This window comes from Bombus vancouverensis, chromosome 3 (genome assembly GCF_051014615.1).
Source record: "Bombus vancouverensis nearcticus chromosome 3, iyBomVanc1_principal, whole genome shotgun sequence".
NCBI classification, from domain to species: Eukaryota; Metazoa; Arthropoda; class Insecta; order Hymenoptera; family Apidae; genus Bombus; species Bombus vancouverensis.
In genome coordinates this window covers 472706-495163 of record NC_134913.1, presented here as the reverse complement: position 1 = coordinate 495163, position 22458 = coordinate 472706, and the positions used below count along the sequence as shown (strand labels likewise).

The window sequence follows — 22458 nt, the reverse complement described above, 5'->3', positions numbered from 1 at the left end:
TTTATTAAAAATGGTATATCTGACGTACGATGCATTTGCTCATGTTAAACTATTTAAATAAGTATAAAAATCACGCGAAAAAAAAAATCTACTGAAAATAATGTTGAACTAGTTAATAATAATAAATCATATAGTGAAACACAAACCTTAAATCAAGATTTTAAGTTCAAAAAAAAAAAAAAGAAAAGAAAAAAAGGAGAAAGAAATTGATAGAATGACAGCAACATGTAGCAGCAGGCGAGAGAAAATAAGCCAAATTTCTAAAAGAAGAAACGATGCTCAAGAACTCGAAATTTCTCGAGTGGATATGCTAAACAACGAATTTAATGAACAGTTGAAAGAACGTAAAACAGCAATAGAAGACTTACATCAAATGTTAAAGCATCAATCGGAAATTCATAAAGTTACCTTAAATGAAGCAAGTTTGAAAATAGGAGAACTCTCTGATAAAATTAAATGTTTTAAAGGAAAAGATAGCCAGATACCGAAACGTAATGAATTACTCGAAGAAGAACAGAATAAATGGAGAAGTTTAGAAAAAATGATTACAGAAAAATTTGAAGAAGAAAAATCCCGTTAGGAAACAGCCGAAGACGAAGTGAGAAAGCTTTCCAAATATAACGAGCAACTTCTAAAAGATTATCAAGAAATCCATAAAAAAAAAAAAAAAAAAGAAAGGTAAAGAATTAAACATGTACCTCAACTGAAAGATAAAATCAATCGACAGGATTTATATGCGAAGAACCTAAGAACACAATATATAGAACAGCACAAGATGATCGAAAAATTGAGAGCAAAAGGAAAACATGTGTATAATAAAGGTAAAGAGAACACATAATGTATCTTCACCAGGGGCGCATGATCCAAAATTAAATAATAAAATAAAAGATTTTGTTACTGAAAAGTTAGAGAGATTTCATGACAACAAAAGCATTGCCTGTGCAGAGTGCAGTGTATCAATGTGCACTAAAAATGCAAGCAACGTGACGATTACTTTTAGAACACCACAAGCACCACGAAAATGTTTCAAAATAAATTTGAAATATTGCGTAGGGTAGAAATTGAAAGTGAAGTAAAAGATATGAACGAACAAAATAATTTTCTTAGAAAAGAACTGGAAAACGTCCAAAAACTTTCCAAAGATGTTAATAATCGCTTACTCGAGGCGAACCAAGAATTAAAAGATTCACATAGAAAACACACTCCTATTTGAAAATTGAAAAAAAAAAGAAAAAAAAACATCAGGAAGAATTAGGTGATATAATAAAACTTCATGATGAAGAAAAATATAAACTGATACAGCATTGGTGTTCTGTAGAATGTCAAACTGCCATAAAGGGTTACATTGATGGAAAAGTGCAGTAAATATTTAAATAACAATCCATGACTTCTTAAGTAATTGTAACAATCTTGATGTTTTACTATGGAACAACTAGATGAAGTGCACAGTGACATTAATAAAGTAGAATCATCGATAAAAGTAGATGTATCTTCTTCATTAATATCAGAATCAACGACTGATATTATAAAGAATGTGCATGATATTCCAGAAAATCAAAAAAAAAAAAAAAAATAAGTCACAGGAATGTACAGATAATACAATTCAAGATGGTTTAGTAGTAAATAAATGTGATGTAACAGATTTAAATAAAAACAAAAAAAAAATTTTTAAAGTAAGTAAAGTAGTGAGACAGAGAGCATAAAGAACGCTGCGATTAATGAAGTAGAACAAGAAATAATAAATTTCAAACCACACATTGAACATTGTCAAATAACTGTACTTAAGATTGAAGACATTAGCTTTATACCGCTCAAAACTAGCAACTGTTACATTGCGATACCAGCAAATCCGATAGTAATAGACACAATTTGCCAAACGAAACATACCTTACAAAAACTTGACAAGCCTTCCATCATAAGAGCTAACACTTCTTGCGATATATTGTACAAAGACGAACACATGCGTATAGGCGAAACAAAAAACGAAGTCATATACGAAATCAAAACAAAAACTATAGCGCTCAAAACAAACGATAGTTTCACTCATCTATTAGATAAACTCGAGCGAGCACCGAAAATAATAGATAATCTACAAGGCTATAAAACAACGATCGATAAAATAGGCGACGAGATAGAAACACTTAATTTCGAACACAGAATTAAAAATATACAGTATTGGGGACTAACCACGCTCCAGATATTAGGGTACATAGCATTAGGCATACTAGGTATATATGGATTAAACAAAATAGGGGTATTCAAATGCATCAGGAAATGTATACCGAACAAACTATGTATCAATTTATTTTGCTGCCGAAATGAAACTGTAATCAACAGCCACAATGCGACAGTCCCACCAGTACCACTCACCCTGGGCTCAACAGCCAACATCTATATTCCAACCAACACAGACCACTCAGATGAAGAGGAGGAATCAGCTGTAATTTTCAAGCCACGTCAAGTCCGATTCCACAAAAGTCTTCTGAAGAAAACTTGAGGTATCAAGTTCAATCTAAAGAGGGGGGTATGTGACATCAATCACATCTCAACCTACATCAGTGATAATACATCGACGGTCGACTTTCGAACACTTTTGGACACATCACCACCTTATCATCATAGCATACACCAAGACTGTGACGCACCTTAGTCCACATCAGAGATAGGATATGGACCCCCGACCTTTGGACACTTCTGGATACATCACCACCTTATCATCATAACATACACCAAGGCTGTAATGCACCTCAGTCCACATCAGAGATAGGATATGGCCCCCTGACCTTCGGACACTTTCTACATCATAACCTACACCTAGCCCCTCAACATCCTAAAACCAAAACGTATATAAACCGAGACTTCACCCAGCTCGGGCAGTTCTTGTTCTTCTTCTAGTTGCTGTACTCATACAACCCCTTTTCTCCAGGTCGGTATTATTTTGTAAGCGTGAACATTATAATAAATTATTATTATTATAATAAAGTTTTATAAAGGAAAATAAGTAGTTGGGTTACGACTCAGCTTTCTTACTACCACACAAATACCGACTTTACGTGACACGCGTATAGCGAAAATCAATCGTTTCTAGCCGTTCACTTTGAACACCGCGAAGGTTAATTTGGCAACTACATATATATCCATGTATTGTGTTTCTAACGATTGCCAAATGCTATTTTCATGCATATAGTGATGCCATCCTTTTGTTACGAAGGATTAGCATCAGAGAAATTTTCGGCTTATTACGCATATTAAAAATGTAACGTAAGATTCATCTTTTTTTTCAGCAAATATGCAGAGATACGCACAGGTGCGTTTGAGTATTAGAGCACCTACTGGTTACATTTATTGGAACGCTCTAGCGGATTTTACGCTGTAAAACATACGACGTGAATGAAAGTTCGGATTTATAATAAAATAAGGGGAAGATACAATCGGGAAAAGGATCTCAGCAAGACGATAGTATTAGGACAGCGTTAGGAAACGGTAGGCCAAGAAAAGCCGGTCGAAAGATGATTCGTAGAACTAAAGGAAAGTGTTGAGATATTGATCCGTTTCATAGCGCCGATGCGAGCGAAAAGCGAACTAAAAATTGCGCGTTTAAGCACTAAAATGTCTATATACTATCACGAAACTACGAAATATTACTAATCTTCTATTTACAACGAAGCTCGTAAGTCTCGTGACCAATTTACACGAAAAAAGATCGAGTTAGGGACACGATAACGCGTTAATGAAACTTCTAATCTCTAAATCTCTAGAGAGAAATCCTTAAAAGCTGTAGATCCTTAATAAACAATTTACCGATTACGACGATAAGTCCCCTGATGCTCGTAACCAATTTTACACAGAAAACGGATCACCAAAGTTGCAAGACTTTCGAGTTGGAGGGAATGACGCGTTAACGAGAGCGTCGCGACGTATAATGTTTACAAAGTTTGCGTGGAAATTAACACGATCAGGAATAAGCTGGATCGTTGTCACCGTTTACGATCGTGTTTCCGAGATGAAAGAAACAGTTACTATTATGCAATCGATCGTTTCGAACTAGTAAACGGCGTAGCGAAATAAAACTCGGTGTAAGTCTTAACATACGTGTAGTATCGTGGACGAAAGGCCTGGGAAATATCGGGCGAACTATGAACAATGTCGCGAGAGCCGAGGCGCCGTCGGGCCCATCAATGTGTCATCGGTCTTTTCAAGTGCATAGTTTCGTGGAAAAGACCTACGTGACCCTGGCCACGAGCGTCTGCGGAACACGTGTGCGGTGGTCCTAGGAAAAGGACAACAGAATGCGACAACGGCCAGAAAGGGTCAGTCGAGAAACAGTGTGCGAGTCGAGAAGCCGAGTGCGAGTCGAGCGGAGACGGAGGTTGCGAGTGGCGTTGCCGAGAGAGTGTGGATTGCGCTGTTTTCTATACGTTTGGTATGAATAGTTCAAGTTAAGCCACAATCGTCTTTTCTGTCTGATTAACATCTCTATTGTCCACTCTTTGTGAACATATTACATCACGATATTACATATTTTGGGGGCTCAGCCGGGATTCGACAAGACAGAAAACGAAACGGTTTAACAGAGCTATTCGAGCTAGTTGTGAATTTACCGATACGCGGTGCGGTAAAAGACGATATCGTTGACTGTTTAAGTTTGCGTTGTGTGAAAAATGGCCAACGTCGGGGACGAACGATTGTCGGGTGAAGAGGGTTCGACGCTGGAGGAGCTGAGGAATAAGCTCGCGCGAATGAACCTCCCTATATCGGGTGCGAGGTCAGTGCTGATTGCAAGGCTGAATCGGGCGTGTAGGGCTGGACAATCGTATCGTAAGGGATCGACGGGCGGTGAAGAGCTAACCGGTCAACGAGATTTAGAAAATGTACAGAGAGCTGAGCGTGATTGCAACGAAGATGAGGATGTTGAGAAAATGAATACGAAGGAGTTGAAGGAGCGCCTCGCTAGTTTGGGTTTAAAAACGACGGGAAGAAAAGTAGAGTTACGCGCACGGCTACGAGCGGCCATGGATGGTAACGACATATCGTCGGAAGAAGAAAGCGACGACGAAAGTGAGGATGAAGATGACAAGAAAAACGCAAGAGGATACAAGAGAGATACGCGAAGGGTGCATCAGGACCGTGACGAATGTTGTCGAAGGGCATGTGTTGGTTCGACACTGAGTTTTAGAGACGTCGAAGATGCATTAGAGTCGTTTAGTGGCAACAGAGGTGAAAATGTCGAACGATGGTTCGAGTCGTTCGAGGAAGTCGCTGATACGTGCATGTGGTCGGATGGGCAGAAGGCAGTCTACGCGAGGAAGCTGCTGAAGGGATCAGCGAAAATATTTGCGAGCTTCGAGTGTCACGCAAGGACTTGGCATGAGTTGAAGAGGGGGCTAGTGAAAGAATTTTCGAGGAAAGTCAACAGTAGGCAAGTACATCAGAAACTTGAAGAAACAAAAAAGGAGAGTGATGAAGCATGTTTGGCTTACATGTACCGTATGCTCGAAATAGCTAGCCATGTGGACATGGAGGAGGAAGCAAAGGTGGAATACATAGTGGATGGAATAATAGACGACGAGAACAATAAGGCTGTATTGTACGGCGCTACGTCAATCAAAGAGTTGAGGAAGAGGTTAGTAATGTACGAAGAGCAGAAGAGTCGCAGAGTAAAGTCGATTGTGAAGTCGGCTAAAACCCAGAAGAACGGGAAGCCCAGTCAATCTGTAGATGCAATGAAGAAAAGAAGATGCTTCATTTGCGGTAGTGAGGATCATCTAAGTGTTACGTGTCCGGAGAGGGGAGAAGGTGTTAAGTGTTTCAAGTGCAGCGGATTTGGACATATTGCAGCGAGGTGTACGGCACAACCGAAAGAGACTTGCGTAGTGTCAAGATCCGAAAAGGGGAAGTATGTGAAGGAAGTGGCGATAGATGATTGTAGGTTTGTGGCATTAGTGGATACAGGTAGTAACCTTACGTTCATACGAGCGGATGAGTATGTGAGGTTAGGATCACCACCTCTGGGAAACTGCAAACCTAAGTTTGATGGTTTTGGTTCCGCTGGCAATAGTACCTGGGGTGAGTTCACAAGGGTAATGACGGTCGACGGGTGCGACTTTACTGTCACTCTGCATGTTGTCTCGAATAAGGTAATGACAAGACACAGTCTACTCTTAGGTACCGACTTTTTAGACCAGGTAGAGTTGCGAGTCAAACGGGGCGAGGTGACATTTTTACGACTCGACGATCAGACCGACGGTCACGAGGACGCGCCGGATGTACTGGGGGTAAACGCGGTAGAACAATCCGACGAGATCGACTTGTCACATGTACGAGAATCTCATTACCGTGAAGCCATTCGGGATATTATTAAAGGGTATAGGCCGGAGAAGAAGAGAGACGTCGGGATAACCGCAAAAGTAGTTTTGGAAAGCGACAAGCCGGTAGCGCGAAGACCGCGAAGACTGGCGCCGTCGGAAAGAAAGGAAGAAGATGATTTGATGGAAGCGTGGACAAACGAGGGTGTCATCAAATCGTCAGACTTGGAGTATGCGAGTCCGATAGGTGTAGTTAGAAAGAAAGATTTGTGTGTGCGTGTGGCTAGATGGGCCTTGTTACTAGGCGAGATTAAGTATCAGGCGTGTCATCGGCCGGGGAAAAGTATGCAGCATGTAGATGCTCCGAGTAGGAACCCCCTGCCGAGCACTATGTATGTAACGGAGAGTGAAGACGGGCTGATTGCACGGTTGAGAGGGGCACAGAACAAGGACATTGAAGTCCGTAGGATTTTGGACGCCGCAACGTGCAGTCAGGCCGATGGGCAGGTAGTAAGAAACAATATTTTGTATAAGGAGTGTGAGGACGATGTGCTAATAGTAGTATCGAAGGCGATGCGGGCTCAGGTAGTCAGGCAAGCGCACGAGCGTGGGCATTTCGAGGTTACCAAAACAGAAGCTATGGTCAAGAAGGACTTCTGGTTCAAGGGGTTACGCGAAAGGGTCGAACACGTGGTATCCAACTGCCTTGACTGTAGCCTAACCGAACGAAACATAGGTAAGCTAGAAGGGAACCTGCGAAATTACAAGAAAAGAAGAAAGCGTGCGAAGCAGTACCTAAGGGAGGACCCGCGCACACCTCGATTTTATGAAACCTTGGGTCCTAAACGCCGAAAGTGACGCATCTGATGACAGCGAGATAAAAGGCAACATCTGAGGGCAGATGTTATTGCAGGATGGCCGAATGTAGTATCGTGGACGAAAGGCCTGGGAAATATCGGGCGAACTATGAACAATGTCGCGAGAGCCGAGGCGCCGTCGGGCCCATCAATGTGTCATCGGTCTTTTCAAGTGCATAGTTTCGTGGAAAAGACCTACGTGACCCTGGCCACGAGCGTCTGCGGAACACGTGTGCGGTGGTCCTAGGAAAAGGACAACAGAATGCGACAACGGCCAGAAAGGGTCAGTCGAGAAACAGTGTGCGAGTCGAGAAGCCGAGTGCGAGTCGAGCGGAGACGGAGGTTGCGAGTGGCGTTGCCGAGAGAGTGTGGATTGCGCTGTTTTCTGTACGTTTGGTATGAATAGTTCAAGTTAAGCCACAATCGTCTTTTCTGTCTGATTAACATCTCTATTGTCCACTCTTTGTGAACATATTACATCACGATATTACATACGTTCACTAGCAGGAACGTGTTTTATTGAAACTTTTACGACTCGCTACCGGCTGCCCCAGCCGTTACATTATTTGAATAACATCGAAGGTTGTTGACCTAGCAACCGAACGAAGGTGTGATCCAATTGGATGTGGATGTAATTACACCTTGAAATACCTTTCGTCATCGAGCATTTCCAATTCCCCGCCGAGTGTCCTCCATTTTTGCGCTTAGTCTTTACGCTCGATATCGTCGCGATTTGCAAGCACTCGCTAGCAACAGAATGTGCGATCGTCGTCGCGCGTCGCCGTTTCGACAGAATTAACGTCGTTGGAGTCTCACAACGATTGTGAAACCGCATATTTACTTCGCGCGAAAACCACGATGAACGAGTTATGTCTCGTTCGGGCTAATTTCTTTGAAGTAGTCAATGTGTCGATTTTTAACTTATGCTTCAAATATGTAATATCGGAAGATAAGGATAGAAATTTTTTTCCGATTACTTACAATATATTAATATTAAATTGAATATACAAATATAAATTGGACAGAGAACGATATTTATTTAACGGAAACTAAATGCAATACTCTTATCTATATCAAATAACTTTACAGTTATTTGATCACTCTCGTCACAACGAATCTAACACACACACTTTCTCTCTCTCTCTACCAACTCTATCAATTCTCACGACTCTACTCTTCGACTACTCGAAACCTCTAACGACTCTACTCTTCGACGACTCAATTAGCTCTGATCTTCGCCAATACACTCCTGCTCGGTCGTGCTCGCTCTTGCTCTCGTCCTCTCTCACACACACACACGCACACTTTTCGGCTCACATACTCTGGCCTCTCGATTGTCACTCCTTGAAATGTGGAACCGTACTTCTGTTTTGACGCTGCTTATCTTTTCTCGCGTTACTGTTACTAGGCGCTCTTGGATGTAAACAAACCACGAAAGACGACGTACACGGTGTTTTCTAATTTCAGCCGATCTCCAATCAAAGCTATTCTACGATATTACAAATATTAAGAATCGAAGATCCAGTGTGGAGAATTTGAAGGGTTGACTCTGAGATTTGAGAGTAATTTCAGAGAATAGAAGCTTAATTCCTGCAATTACTTCCTTCACATACTTCCACTTTTCGGATCTTGATACTACGCAAGTCTCTTTCGGTCGTGCCGTACACCTCGCTGCAATATGTCCAAATCCGCTGCACTCGGAACACCTAACACCTTCTCCCCTCTCCGGACACTTAACACTTAGATGACCTCACTACCGCAAATGAAGCATCTTCTTTTCTTCATTGCATCTACAGATTGACTGGGCTTCCCATTCTTCTGGGTTTTAGTCGGCTTCACAATCGACTTTGCTCTGCGACTCTTCTGCTCTTCGTACATCACTAACCTCTTCCTCAACTCTTTGATTGACGTAGCACGGTACAATATAGCCTTATTGTTCTCGTCGTCTATTATCGCATCCACTATGTATTCCACCTTTGCTTCCTCCTCTATGTCCACATGGCTGGCTATTTCGAGCATGCGGTACATGTAAGCCAAACATGCTTCATCACTCTCCTTTTTTGTTTCTTCAAGTTTCTGATGTACTTGCCTACTGTTGACTTTCCTCGAAAATTCTTTCACTAGCCCCCTCTTCAACTCATGCCAAGTCCTGGCATGACACTCAAAGCTCGCAAATATTTTCGCTGATCCCTTCAGCAGCTTCCTGGCGTAGACTGCCTTCTGCTCATCCGACCACATGCACGTATCAGCGACTTCCTCGAACGACTCGAACCATCGTTCGACATTTTCACCTTTGTCGCCACTAAACGACTCTAATGCATCTTCGACGTCTCTAAAACTCAGTGTCGAACCAACACATGCCCTTCGACAACATTCGTCACGGTCCTGATATACCCTTCGCGTATCTCTCTTGTATCCTCTTGCGTTTTTCTTGTCATCTTCATCCTCACTTTCGTCGTCGCTTTCTTCTTCTGACGATATGTCGTTACCATCCATGGCCGCTTGTAGCCGTGCGCGTAATTCTACTTTTCTGCCCGTCGTTTTTAAACCCAAACTAGCGAGGCGCTCCTTCAACTCCTTCGTATTCATTTTCTCAACATCTTCATCTTCGTTACAATCACGCTCAGCTCTCTGTACGTTTCCTAAATCTCGTTGACCGGTTAGCTCTTCACCGCCCGTCGATCCCTTAGGATACGATTGTCCAGCCCTACACGCCCGATTCAGCCTTGCAATCAGCACTGACCTCGCACCCGATATAGGGAGGTTCATTCGCGCGAGCTTACTCCTCAGCTCCTCCAGCGTCGAACCCTCTTCACCCGACAATCGTTCGTCCCCAACGTTTGCACACTACATTTTTCACACTACGCAAACTTAAACAGTCAACGATATCGTCTTTTACCGCACCGCGTACCGGTAAATTCACAACTAGCTCGAATAGCTCTGTTAAACCGTTTCGTTTTCTGTCTTGTCCAATCCCGGACGAGCCCCCAAAAATATATAATATTGTGATATAATGTATTTACAAGGAGTGGACAATAGAGATGTTAATCAGACAGAAAAAGACGATTGTTGTTCAACTTGAACTATTCACGCCAAACGTACAGAAAACAGCGCAACTAAATAACTAGATAGCGACTCGACTTTTACCAAAACGCAATCAACACTCTCTCGGCAACGCCACTCGCAAAACTCTGTCCTCGCTCAACTCGCACTCCGCTTTTTTAATCACACTCTGTTTTTCGAATGACTCATCGTTCCTTTGTCTTTTTCTTAGCCCCACCACGCACGTGCTCCGCAGCCGCTCGTAGTCAAAGTCACGTAGGCCTTTTTTTGCGTAACCTATTCGACCGAAAGACCGACGATACATCGTTGGGCCTGTCGGTGCTTCGACTTTCTCGCGACATTGTTTATAGTTCGCCCGATATCTCTTAGGCCTTTGTTCCATGATACTACATATATATATATAATGGTGTACTGGTCATCTTTTTTCCAAACGTTTTTAGCTTTTTAGCTGTTTGTGTATGGGCGCCTAATCAGCCAATCAGAAATAGCCGGTATTCTATGAATCCTTTTCTTCAATGCTCGAAGAGCTGGATATTTATCCAAAGCTGATGCCCCAAACATATACTCGAAATTTTCAAGGGCCGCTGCAAACACGAAGTCCGCCCATGTCGTCTGAAAAAAGGTTTGTATACATTTATTTTGTACCTCCTCTATTAAACAATTTTTTTAATTTACCTTGAAAAATGTGAAAAATCGAACTCTTAACTAAAGATCACTAGCTTTTTAGGAAGAATTTGGATTTTTATTTTATTGTCAGAATTTAATGGATAATTTTAGAAACTTCAACCTTTGGAGGTATTTGTTAATTAAAAATGACAAAACTGGTATTATGTAAAAAAGAGTAATGTGTATCCTGAATCAATGTCGAATGGAAATTAGACAGTTCTATAAAAATAATCCTTCTCACGATTCCACAACTTCATAGCTTAATTAAATACAATTCTTCGGCGATATAATTACGAATACATTTACAGGAATTGTGTAATATGATAAATATCTCGTTAAAGAAATTGAAATCGTAAATTCCGCGGATAACCAGCGTTTATCATATAGAGACAGGGATTTGCAAAGAATAAAAGTTGTAGAACGTTGAAAGGCGTTGAGAGAAACGTGATGTTATCCCGTTATTCGTTAACGCAACGCAGTTAAAAAAAATCCCGTAGGAAGATTACGATAATAGATAACCTGAGTCGAGTGTTTGTCGGGGGATCTAAAAGATTCTTTCGAGTTGAGCGTCTGAGATTGCAGAGAAGAAAATTTGGAAGCCATCGAATTCGTGATGTCGATAGAAATCTTCAGTTGGAATCGTTGTATCATAACGTAGTCTGCTTATTGTCGATAAGAATTTACTAAACTAAAAGTGACTACTAAAAGTTTCTATCCTCTAAATTCTATCTACGATTCTATAATCTAAAAACTGACTTTTGCAAACAAACTGTAACATTCGCTTAACGGAAAGACATACGTATCTTGTTTGTACTCGTCTTTTCACAATGAATTCTTGAACGTCTGTCTCTGTGGTGAGACAAATGCAAAGTCATCTCATCAGTTACTCACCTTGCTTCAAATCTCCAAGAGTATCGACGAGCACGTCGCATATCATCGCATCCCATTCGTTCTTTCCCATTAGATCGTACTTCCTCGCCAAGTATCGCGCCACAGCGTTACTCTGCGCTACCGGTTTCCCGTCTATCTCCAGCACAGGCAGCTTTTTATAAGGCATTGCTAAGAACAAACATGGCTCATATGAACACTGTGTAGAGGGAAACGATCGATAGGAAATCACAACACAGCTTCCGAGGCCGTTGCGTTCTTGTGAATAGATGAATCGAAATCATTTCGGTTTTAATCAACATGGCCTAGTAAAGAAATACAGAAATGTCTTCTTTCTCCTTTTCTTCTTTTCTTACGATTACGATGGACAGGGTATCGCGTGTTTTTGACTGTTGGGAAGAACCTAAAGTTTTTAAAATCAAGGATAAAAGATAATACCTGTTACGCCGCGCCACTCTCTGCCTGGCCCAGGTCACACACCGCGGGCCATACGGACACCAGATGTCCGCTCTTCCGTACGGCGTACCCTCAAGAGCCTTAAGCACCGTCCATAAATCATAGATTTCCTAGAAAAGGTCCTTTAAACAAAACAAACATCTAGTCCCGGGGAATTTCTAAACACTATTGTCTACCACGGAAGGACAAGGTAAAGTTGTTTTTTCTCACGCACGCTGCAACTTTCCTCCCACTAACCACTTTCTCTCAAGGGCAGTTAAGACCCTTCGTTTAACCAATTAAAAACGAAGCCTATTCCCTCACTCTCCTAAATAACATCGGCACCAACAAATCCGATGGTCCCGTGCGCTAGACACTCTCATCCTTAGCCTTCCTCCGAGACAGCATCGTCTCCCAAGGGACACTGATTTCACATCCTTCGAACGGTCAACATCCTTCGAGCGGGTATACACACCCGCAGATCAGTCACTCACTCATCTCATACACACGCACCAGTGTAACTATCCTCGTTAGAAGTTGTGGAATAAACGGTGAAATATAACTTACTACTGTGTCATATTCAATCAACCACCTCTGTTATCCTAACCGAAACAGGGGAACGACTACTTCGCGGCGTCGATTCACCGAATCGTAGCGAGAATTTACGCTCTCGCTGACGCGTTTTCCTCGCGACCGCGTCTCTCCGCGAACGGTCGTAACATTTGGTCCTTCGAGCCGGATTATCAGTGGCAGTGGATAGTTTTGTCACCCATCCGGTCGTAACATTTGGTCCTTCGAGCCGGATTCAGTGACAAGTGAAAAGTGTGGACACGTAACCGGTCGAATCATTCGATCCTCAAAGCCGCATCACGCGTCAAGTGAAAAGCGCATACCAGTGACACCCACTAGCATACAGTGCCACGTGAATCCAACATAACCAGCAGCGGAAGCGTTACCCCCCCAGCGAGGTCAGTAACGTCAAGGATCGTCACCCTTGAAGAGGTAAAATTCGGTGGTTAAAACGCAATCACGCAACCTCCTGCCGCAACTGGACAATCTTCAACAGAAGTAAGTTATAACCATTCCACTTATCTAACAAACAATGGCAACCGGAAACGCAGAGAAAATCACCTCCTTGCATCGGGAGCGAAGCAACCTAAGCGACCAATTCCAGGCCGTATCGAAATCACTCGACGAATACGAACAGTCTGGTCAGCACTACAAGGCCACCTTAAGAACTTATCGAAAACAAGTGGACGACATTTGGAAGCGGTTTAACATTGTCAACGACCAATTACTTGAGCTCGACGACATCGCACCTGTGGACTTACTCGATGTCTATGTGGATCTGGTAGTACGATTGAGCGCTCTCATCGAACTTAATTCTTCCTCAACGGATGCCTCCAAGAGAGTAGCGAATCCAAAACCTCCGGAATGCAGCAACAAAACTCCTAGCAGGTTCCAGAGACCACCGATCCCATCGCATGACACGCGAAGCTCATCGCATCACACTCGCAACGTGTCACCTAAACGCGGCCCGACGACAACCACATTAGCATCGAACGTTCATGATTCTTTAACCGCAGCCCACAACCTAGATAGTAACGGGTTGAATCCCATCCAGGATAGCAACAAGGTCAACGTCGAGTCGAAACCTACTGTAAAGGCTTCGAAATCCACTGTGCTCAAACCATCCAGGGGCAGTGTTTCTTCGGGCAATACTTCTATGATGGACGTCCAACACAACGTATCGACGTCCAATCATCTCTCTTACATCACGTCATCTGCACCACCCGAGATTAGAAACATTGCATCGGACAGTCACACTTCGAGACGTAACGCGAAGACTCCTCCTTCGCCACCTCAGAGATGTGCTACGCCTGCAATTGGCCCTACTCAGAATCATTGCCTCATTATTAATACCATGACTAATCACTCAAATGGTATCGGTAATTTACAGAACATTCTATCTGATCTCAACGATTCTCTGCTGAGTTCACAGAGCGCCACACCGAACAAGTCGCGTGTCACGGACTTCTCCCTGAAGTCACCCTTGGCTGCAACGACGCTACCACACTCTCCAATGGCAAAACAAGTCCAAATCACGACGCCCAACGCTTCTCCTCTACCAAGAATCATCACTAAGAGAATGCGATTCGAGCGGGTCATCGGGGGGAATCCAGCCTCCCAATCAACCTCAAACCGCCGCACCGCGCTTGATGAATCTTCACCAAGCATCACCGACGTTCCCTTCGACGATACCTCCTAGGCCGAGGTGTTTAACGACACTTCCAGAAGCAAGATTCACGACACTTCTTGGGTCGTGAATTTCACCTGGAAATCGCTCGGCATCGGCGAGGAAGACGGCGATCCAGACTACAAAGGGGACAACGTGCCATCCAGGCAACGGGCCTTCGACCGTATCTTCGAAAACCCTGGCGACAACGGCCTCATCCAGACTACCACAAGTCATACGGCAACGAGCATCTTGGAACGACGTGCCACGCAGCTCGTCCTACCATCGAGCCAAGCCGATCCAGCAGGATACGGGCCATCAACTATCAACATGGAGTTGGGCGGCAGCTCCAATCTACTTTACCTTTCCAGAAATTTTGATCGGTACCCTCTCAACGGGGGGAGGATGTTACGCCGCGCGACTCTCAGCCTGACCCAGGTCACACACCGCGGGCCATACGGACACCAGATGTCCGCTCTTCCGTACGGCGTACCCTCAAGAGCCTTAAGCACCGTCCATAAATCATAGATTTCCTAGAAAAGGTCCTTTAAACAAAACAAACATCTAGTCCCGAGGAATTTCTAAACACTATTGTCTACCACGGAAGGACAAGGGAAAGTTGTTTTTTCTCACGCACGCTGCAACTTTCCTCCCACTAACCACTTTCTCTCGAGGGCGGTTAAGACCCTTCGTTAACCAATTAACAACGAAGCCACTTCCTTCACTCTCCTAACTAAAATCGTCACCAACAAATCCGATGGTCCCGTGCGCTAGACACACCCATCCTTAGCTTTCCTCCGAGACAGCATCGTCTCCCAAGACAGTTCTGATTTCACATCCTTCGAATAGTCAATATCCTTCCACCGGGTAGGACACACCCACAGATCAGTCACTCATTCATCTCGTACATATTCTCAACGCGAGAATTGATTGTAATTTCAACAAATAAATACAAAAAAAAATCTCGTACATACGCACCAGCGTAACTGCCTTCGTTATAAGTTGTTGGAATAAACGGTGAAATATAACTTACTATACTGTGTCATATTCATTTAACCACCTCTTATCTTAACCGAAACAGGGGAACGACTACTTCGCGGCGTCGATTCACCGAATCGTAGCGAGAATTTACGCTCTCGCTGACGCGTTTTCCTCGCGACCGCGTCTCTCCGCGAACGGTCGTAACATTTGGTCCTTCGAGCCGGATTATCAGTGGCAGTGGATAGTTTTGTCACCCATCCGGTCGTAACATTTGGTCCTTCGAGCCGGATTCAGTGACAAGTGAAAAGTGTGGACACGTAACCGGTCGAATCATTCGATCCTCAAAGCCGCATCACGCGTCAAGTGAAAAGCGCATACCAGTGACACCCACTAGCATACAGTGCCACGTGAATCCAACATAACCAGCAGCGGAAGCGTTACCCCCCCAGCGAGGTCAGTAACGTCAAGGATCGTCACCCTTGAAGAGGTAAAATTCGGTGGTTAAAACGCAATCACGCAACCTCCTGCCGCAACTGGACAATCTTCAACAGAAGTAAGTTATAACCATTCCACTTATCTAACAAACAATGGCAACCGGAAACGCAGAGAAAATCACCTCCTTGCATCGGGAGCGAAGCAACCTAAGCGACCAATTCCAGGCCGTATCGAAATCACTCGACGAATACGAACAGTCTGGTCAGCACTACAAGGCCACCTTAAGAACTTATCGAAAACAAGTGGACGACATTTGGAAGCGGTTTAACATTGTCAACGACCAATTACTTGAGCTCGACGACATCGCACCTGTGGACTTACTCGATGTCTATGTGGATCTGGTAGTACGATTGAGCGCTCTCATCGAACTTAATTCTTCCTCAACGGATGCCTCCAAGAGAGTAGCGAATCCAAAACCTCCGGAATGCAGCAACAAAACTCCTAGCAGGTTCCAGAGACCACCGATCCCATCGCATGACACGCGAAGCTCATCGCATCACACTCGCAACGTGTCACCTAAACGCGGCCCGACAACAACCACATTAGCATCGAACGTTCATGATTCTTTAACCGCAGCCCACAACCTAGATAGTAACGGGTTGAATCCCATCCAGGATAGCAACAAGGTCAACGTCGAGTCGAAACCTACTGTAAAGGCTTCGAAATCCACTGTGCTCAAACCATCCAGGGGCAGTGTTTCTTCGGGCAATACTTCTATGATGGACGTCCAACACAACGTATCGACGTCCAATCATCTCTCTTACATCACGTCATCTGCACCACCCGAGATTAGAAACATTGCATCGGACAGTCACACTTCGAGACGTAACGCGAAGACTCCTCCTTCGCCACCTCAGAGATGTGCTACGCCTGCAATTGGCCCTACTCAGAATCATTGCCTCATTATTAATACCATGACTAATCACTCAAATGGTATCGGTAATTTGCAGAACATTCTATCTGATCTCAACGATTCTCTGCTGAGTTCACAGAGCGCCACACCGAACAAGTCACGTGTCACGGACTTCTCCCTGAAGTCACCCTTGGCTGCAACGACGCTACCACACTCTCCAATGGCAAAACAAGTCCAAATCACGACGCCCAACGCTTCTCCTCTACCAAGAATCATCACTAAGAGAATGCGATTCGAGCGGGTCATCGGGGGGAATCCAGCCTCCCAATCAACCTCAAACCGCCGCACCGCGCTTGATGAATCTTCACCAAGCATCACCGACGTTCCCTTCGACGATACCTCCTAGGCCGAGGTGTTTAACGACACTTCCAGAAGCAAGATTCACGACACTTCTTGGGTCGTGAATTTCACCTGGAAATCGCTCGGCATCGGCGAGGAAGACGGCGATCCAGACTACAAAGGGGACAACGTGCCATCCAGGCAACGGGCCTTCGACCGTATCTTCGAAAACCCTGGCGACAACGGCCTCATCCAGACTACCACAAGTCATACGGCAACGAGCATCTTGGAACGACGTGCCACGCAGCTCGTCCTACCATCGAGCCAAGCCGATCCAGCAGGATACGGGCCATCAACTATCAACATGGAGTTGGGCGGCAGCTCCAATCTACTTTACCTTTCCAGAAATTTTGATCGGTACCCTCTCAACGGGGGGAGGATGTTACGCCGCGCGACTCTCAGCCTGACCCAGGTCACACACCGCGGGCCATACGGACACCAGATGTCCGCTCTTCCGTACGGCGTACCCTCAAGAGCCTTAAGCACCGTCCATAAATCATAGATTTCCTAGAAAAGGTCCTTTAAACAAAACAAACATCTAGTCCCGAGGAATTTCTAAACACTATTGTCTACCACGGAAGGACAAGGGAAAGTTGTTTTTTCTCACGCACGCTGCAACTTTCCTCCCACTAACCACTTTCTCTCGAGGGCGGTTAAGACCCTTCGTTAACCAATTAACAACGAAGCCACTTCCTTCACTCTCCTAACTAAAATCGTCACCAACAAATCCGATGGTCCCGTGCGCTAGACACACCCATCCTTAGCTTTCCTCCGAGACAGCATCGTCTCCCAAGACAGTTCTGATTTCACATCCTTCGAATAGTCAATATCCTTCCACCGGGTAGGACACACCCACAGATCAGTCACTCATTCATCTCGTACATATTCTCAACGCGAGAATTGATTGTAATTTCAACAAATAAATACAAAAAAAAATCTCGTACATACGCACCAGCGTAACTGCCTTCGTTATAAGTTGTTGGAATAAACGGTGAAATATAACTTACTATACTGTGTCATATTCATTTAACCACCTCTTATCTTAACCGAAACAGGGGAACGACTACTTCGGGGCCTTCGATTCACCGAATCGTAGCGAGAATTTACGCCTCTCGCTACTGCGACTGCGTCTCTCCGCGAACGGTCGTAACACATTGATCGACAGAAGTACTAAACTCTAATAACATAAATTTATATATTTTCTATTTCCCAGCCACCAGTTTTATAGATTTTTCTATCTTCTGTACTACTTTTATCCCTTTTATTTTTTCTTACATGAGATTATTGTAAATTTAATATCATTTGTTCGCAATATTTGTTATTTATCTTTCATTGAGTTTGAAATTTCGCGCTTCAATGTTGTGTGTTGTTCGACGTTTTATCGAACGATGTTTATCGAACTAGTTTATGAATACATACATAATCATTAAAGAATCTATAAACCTTACTAGTTTGTTTTTACTAAGTTTTGTTACAGAAAACGTGTTCTCATAAATTTTCAACTTTAATTTATGGAAATTTATTAACCTTAAACTATAAAATCATTCAATGAGTCTTTCCGGATGTTTTTATGTAGTCATAATTTCACATATCAGCACAGCTCCACCAATAGGATAAGAGTTACGTGGAAGCAACAGGGGGGAAGAAGAACATATAGAGATCTAAAGGTTATTTTTGTCTCATTCAAGTTTCTGTTAACCGGCTTGGAAATTTCCTGTGCTTGTTTCGACTTTGAAGTCTTAAAAAAAAAATTGTAAGTAAATAGTATATATATAGTATATATATCCTGAGTCAAAGTGTCTCATTATAAATAATAAACCGTTTAAAAACTATATTTTGTATGTTTTTTCCTTATTCATAATTAAATAATAAATATGAAATACTTCTACAGAAAGCCGACATCCTTCAATTAACCGAACAGCAGATGATTTAAAAATTAGTAGTTGAAAGAAATAAATGTTATTACATGTTCATAATTGATCGATAAATTTAAATATACAATTAGAAAATGTTTCTTCTTTATTGATAGCTAAATAATACAGATAAGATACAAGATACTTGTACGAAAAGTCGGCGCGTCGTTCAATTAACGGAACAGCAGAGGATTTGAAAATTAGTAGTTGAAAGAAATAAATGTTGTCATATGTTCATAATTGATCGATAAATTTAAGTATGCAATTAGAAAATGTTTCTTATGTTTGGAGGAATATGTAATCACTGCTGAATGTTTTGTAGTTACGAAAGTTGTATACAAACATACATTGTACATACGACTAGTAATGGTACTAAATTACTGTCAGAGGGTCTTGGGTGTATAGAACCATATGGTTAAATTAATACTAGAGATAACGAATCGCGCGAATGTAATTAATATTTTGATATGCGTTGTTTGCATTAATTGATAGTTTTCTTATAAACTTTTTTATAAACAATTTCATTGCTATAGAAAAAAGATAAATGCCGGTAATATGTCTATCCTACTTAAATAGAAAGTGCAATATTTTGTTATAATATTTGGCGCAAGTTTATACATTATTACATCCAAAAATAATATTCTTTTTATATCTAAGCTATATTAAAATATAAAGATACAAATAGCTATGCGAGTAGTTAGTAGTTGATGCTTTTTACTTAAATTGTCTTATACTTCATAATTTGTAATAATATAATTCTTGTCATCAATGATTCTTTGTTTTTACTTTGTATATATTATACTTCCAGGAAGATGCCGCTCTATAAATTGACTTACTTCCCAGTTACGGCATTGGCAGAACCAATCCGTTCTTCTTCAGCTATGCTAGTATTCCATTTGAAGTTGAACGTATCAAAAAGGACGTCTGGCCAGAAATAAAGCCCTGTAAGCTTAAAATTTAAAGAAGTTCTGTTTCTTAAATCTCATCTTTCCTAATTTAACTAAAGTAGCTAAATAAAGTAGAACACAATTATGCAGAGTATAACAGAGATTATTGTTTACTCTCCATTGCTCTTTAAGATATGTGGGAGAACAATAGGTATTGTTAAGGAGACAATGCCCTTTGTTTGCTGATAAATTATCAATAAATTAAATTATATCTTTCCAAAAGAGATAACAGGAAGCTAGATATTTAAGAAGCATCATAATCTGTTTGTTCGATAGAATCTTTGATTCTATTAGTTGTATGTTTTTAGTGACTCCTTATGGCCTGCTTCCTATGCTCGTAGCTGATAGAAGGAAGGTTGCTCAGTCTACAGCTATTTGCCGTTACTTAGCCAAACAATATGACTTAGCTGGAAAGACTGACTGGGCAAATCTTCATATTGATGCCACTGTTGATACTATTCATGATATTCGTCATAGTGAGTATCCAGTGCTGTTTTGCATAAATCTTATGAGAATCTTGATAACAGATAGTACATATCTGCTCAGGTATTTATTAGTTGAAATCCGATTTAATATTTGATTTAATCGAACGATACACGTATGTCAACAATACAAGACAAAGGATTAAAAAGGATTGTAATTCTATCTTCAGTATCATTTAAATTTCGCACAACACTGTATTCAAATTAGTATAACATTAGCGAATAGTATTTAACTGAAAACAAATTTTCAGAAATTGCCGCCTTCCACTATGAGGAGGACGAGAAGGTCAAAGCTGCAAAACGCAAGGCTGCTGAAGAGACGCTGCCGTTCATTTTAGAACGTTTGGACCAGCAAGTGAAGGAAAATGACGGCTACTTCTACGATGGTACTCTCTCTTGGGCTGATTTAACATTCGTTGCTCTGCTCGATTATTTGAACTTTATGTACAAGTCTGATCTGATCGAGAATTACGAGAATCTGAAGCTGCTGGAGAAAAAGGTCCTCCTTCTGCCCAAGATCAAAAACTGGATTGAGAGACGCCCAGTTAGCGAATTCTAAACTTCACGATTGCTTATGGTTTTATAAGCGTTTAAAGATTGCGGTCTTAGTGTGTTGAGAGAATGAAGAACGAATCGTATTGATGGAAGTTTGTATGGAATATACTGATTGCTTTTAACATTCATTAGTTCCAGTTATTACCGATATTTTTGTCATTTAGTTAGGGTTTTCCCTTTAGATTACGTTGTGATAGAGAACTATTATTTGTGTATTCCTACAGAAACATACGAACTATATAAACTGTTGACACGATGTTGTGCTTTTGTATTATAGAGATAATAATAAAACCATCAAACAATCATTAATTATGTTTTTTATTATATTCATTAAGAATTGAAGATTACCTCCTTGGTGATCTTGATAATATCGTATTTTACAAATGTTGAACAAAAAAAAATGTATGATTATTTTATTCAATACGTTATGAGGGTTGCTTTAAAAAAAATACGAGTTACATATTTCTTTGAAAAAAGCATGATTTTTATCGATACAGTAATGTTCTTCTGTTATCGCTTTAAAGTTGAGCACTTCGTTGATTACACGAGAGAACTCGCCTACAGCAAACAAGATACGACCGTGTGTAAAGTAATTAATCTGTTTGCTCGTTGCTAGCTACACATAAGGCTTGCGTAAAAAAAAATATGCATTTCAGTTCAGGCGGAGAATTATGTAGGAAGTCATTTTGTCGATCAATAACTTAGTTAATAAAAGATCAAATTTTCATGTACATAAATGTAAGTAACGTTCAAGTATTAATCATTACATACAATTTTTGTATAATTCGATATCTTGGTCACTTACATCTTACAAATGATATATAGATAATATTTATGAGATACATTGGAGCTATCTTTTAGTTAACGCCATTTTTTCTTGTTTTCTCTGTACTTTTACTATTCTTCCAAAAATATCAAAGGATCGATGACTTCGAATTAAACTAGAATTGCTTCGGTATATTGTCAATCAATGGCTATTTGTATTCACATCTATATCAAAGGAAAACCGATTGCAAAATTAATTACCCTTGCAACTCCGCAATCTGAAACTATGTGTGATCGACCTTGAAGATGACAAATCTCAATGTTTGAAGTAGTACAAAAGGATGATAATTTAATTTCGCTTTATCAAACTGTACAAAATTTGTATACACATACAGAAAAAAAAACGGAGTTCAAACATTAATCAACATGAATTATCGGTTATTATTGCTGAGTAATTATTAGGATTAGAGCTTTGGAGTATCGATCGTATCGAGTTTTAACTATCGGTTTCCGCAATTTATTGTTTTTCTAAATTATGTCTGAATGGTATCAGTTTTTGAATATTTTATAGTTTACACTCCAACATACTGACGTAAGCTATCGAAAATAATTGTAAAT

The 22458-nt window shown here is 41.6% G+C and overlaps 1 pseudogene; it reads left to right on the top strand.

Moving 5' to 3' along the window:
- The window catches only part of LOC143305176 (glutathione S-transferase-like), a 44794-nt pseudogene extending 23410 nt beyond the window's left edge, over positions 1 to 21384 (top strand).
- Positions 21385 to 22458: the final 1074 nt, after the last annotated feature.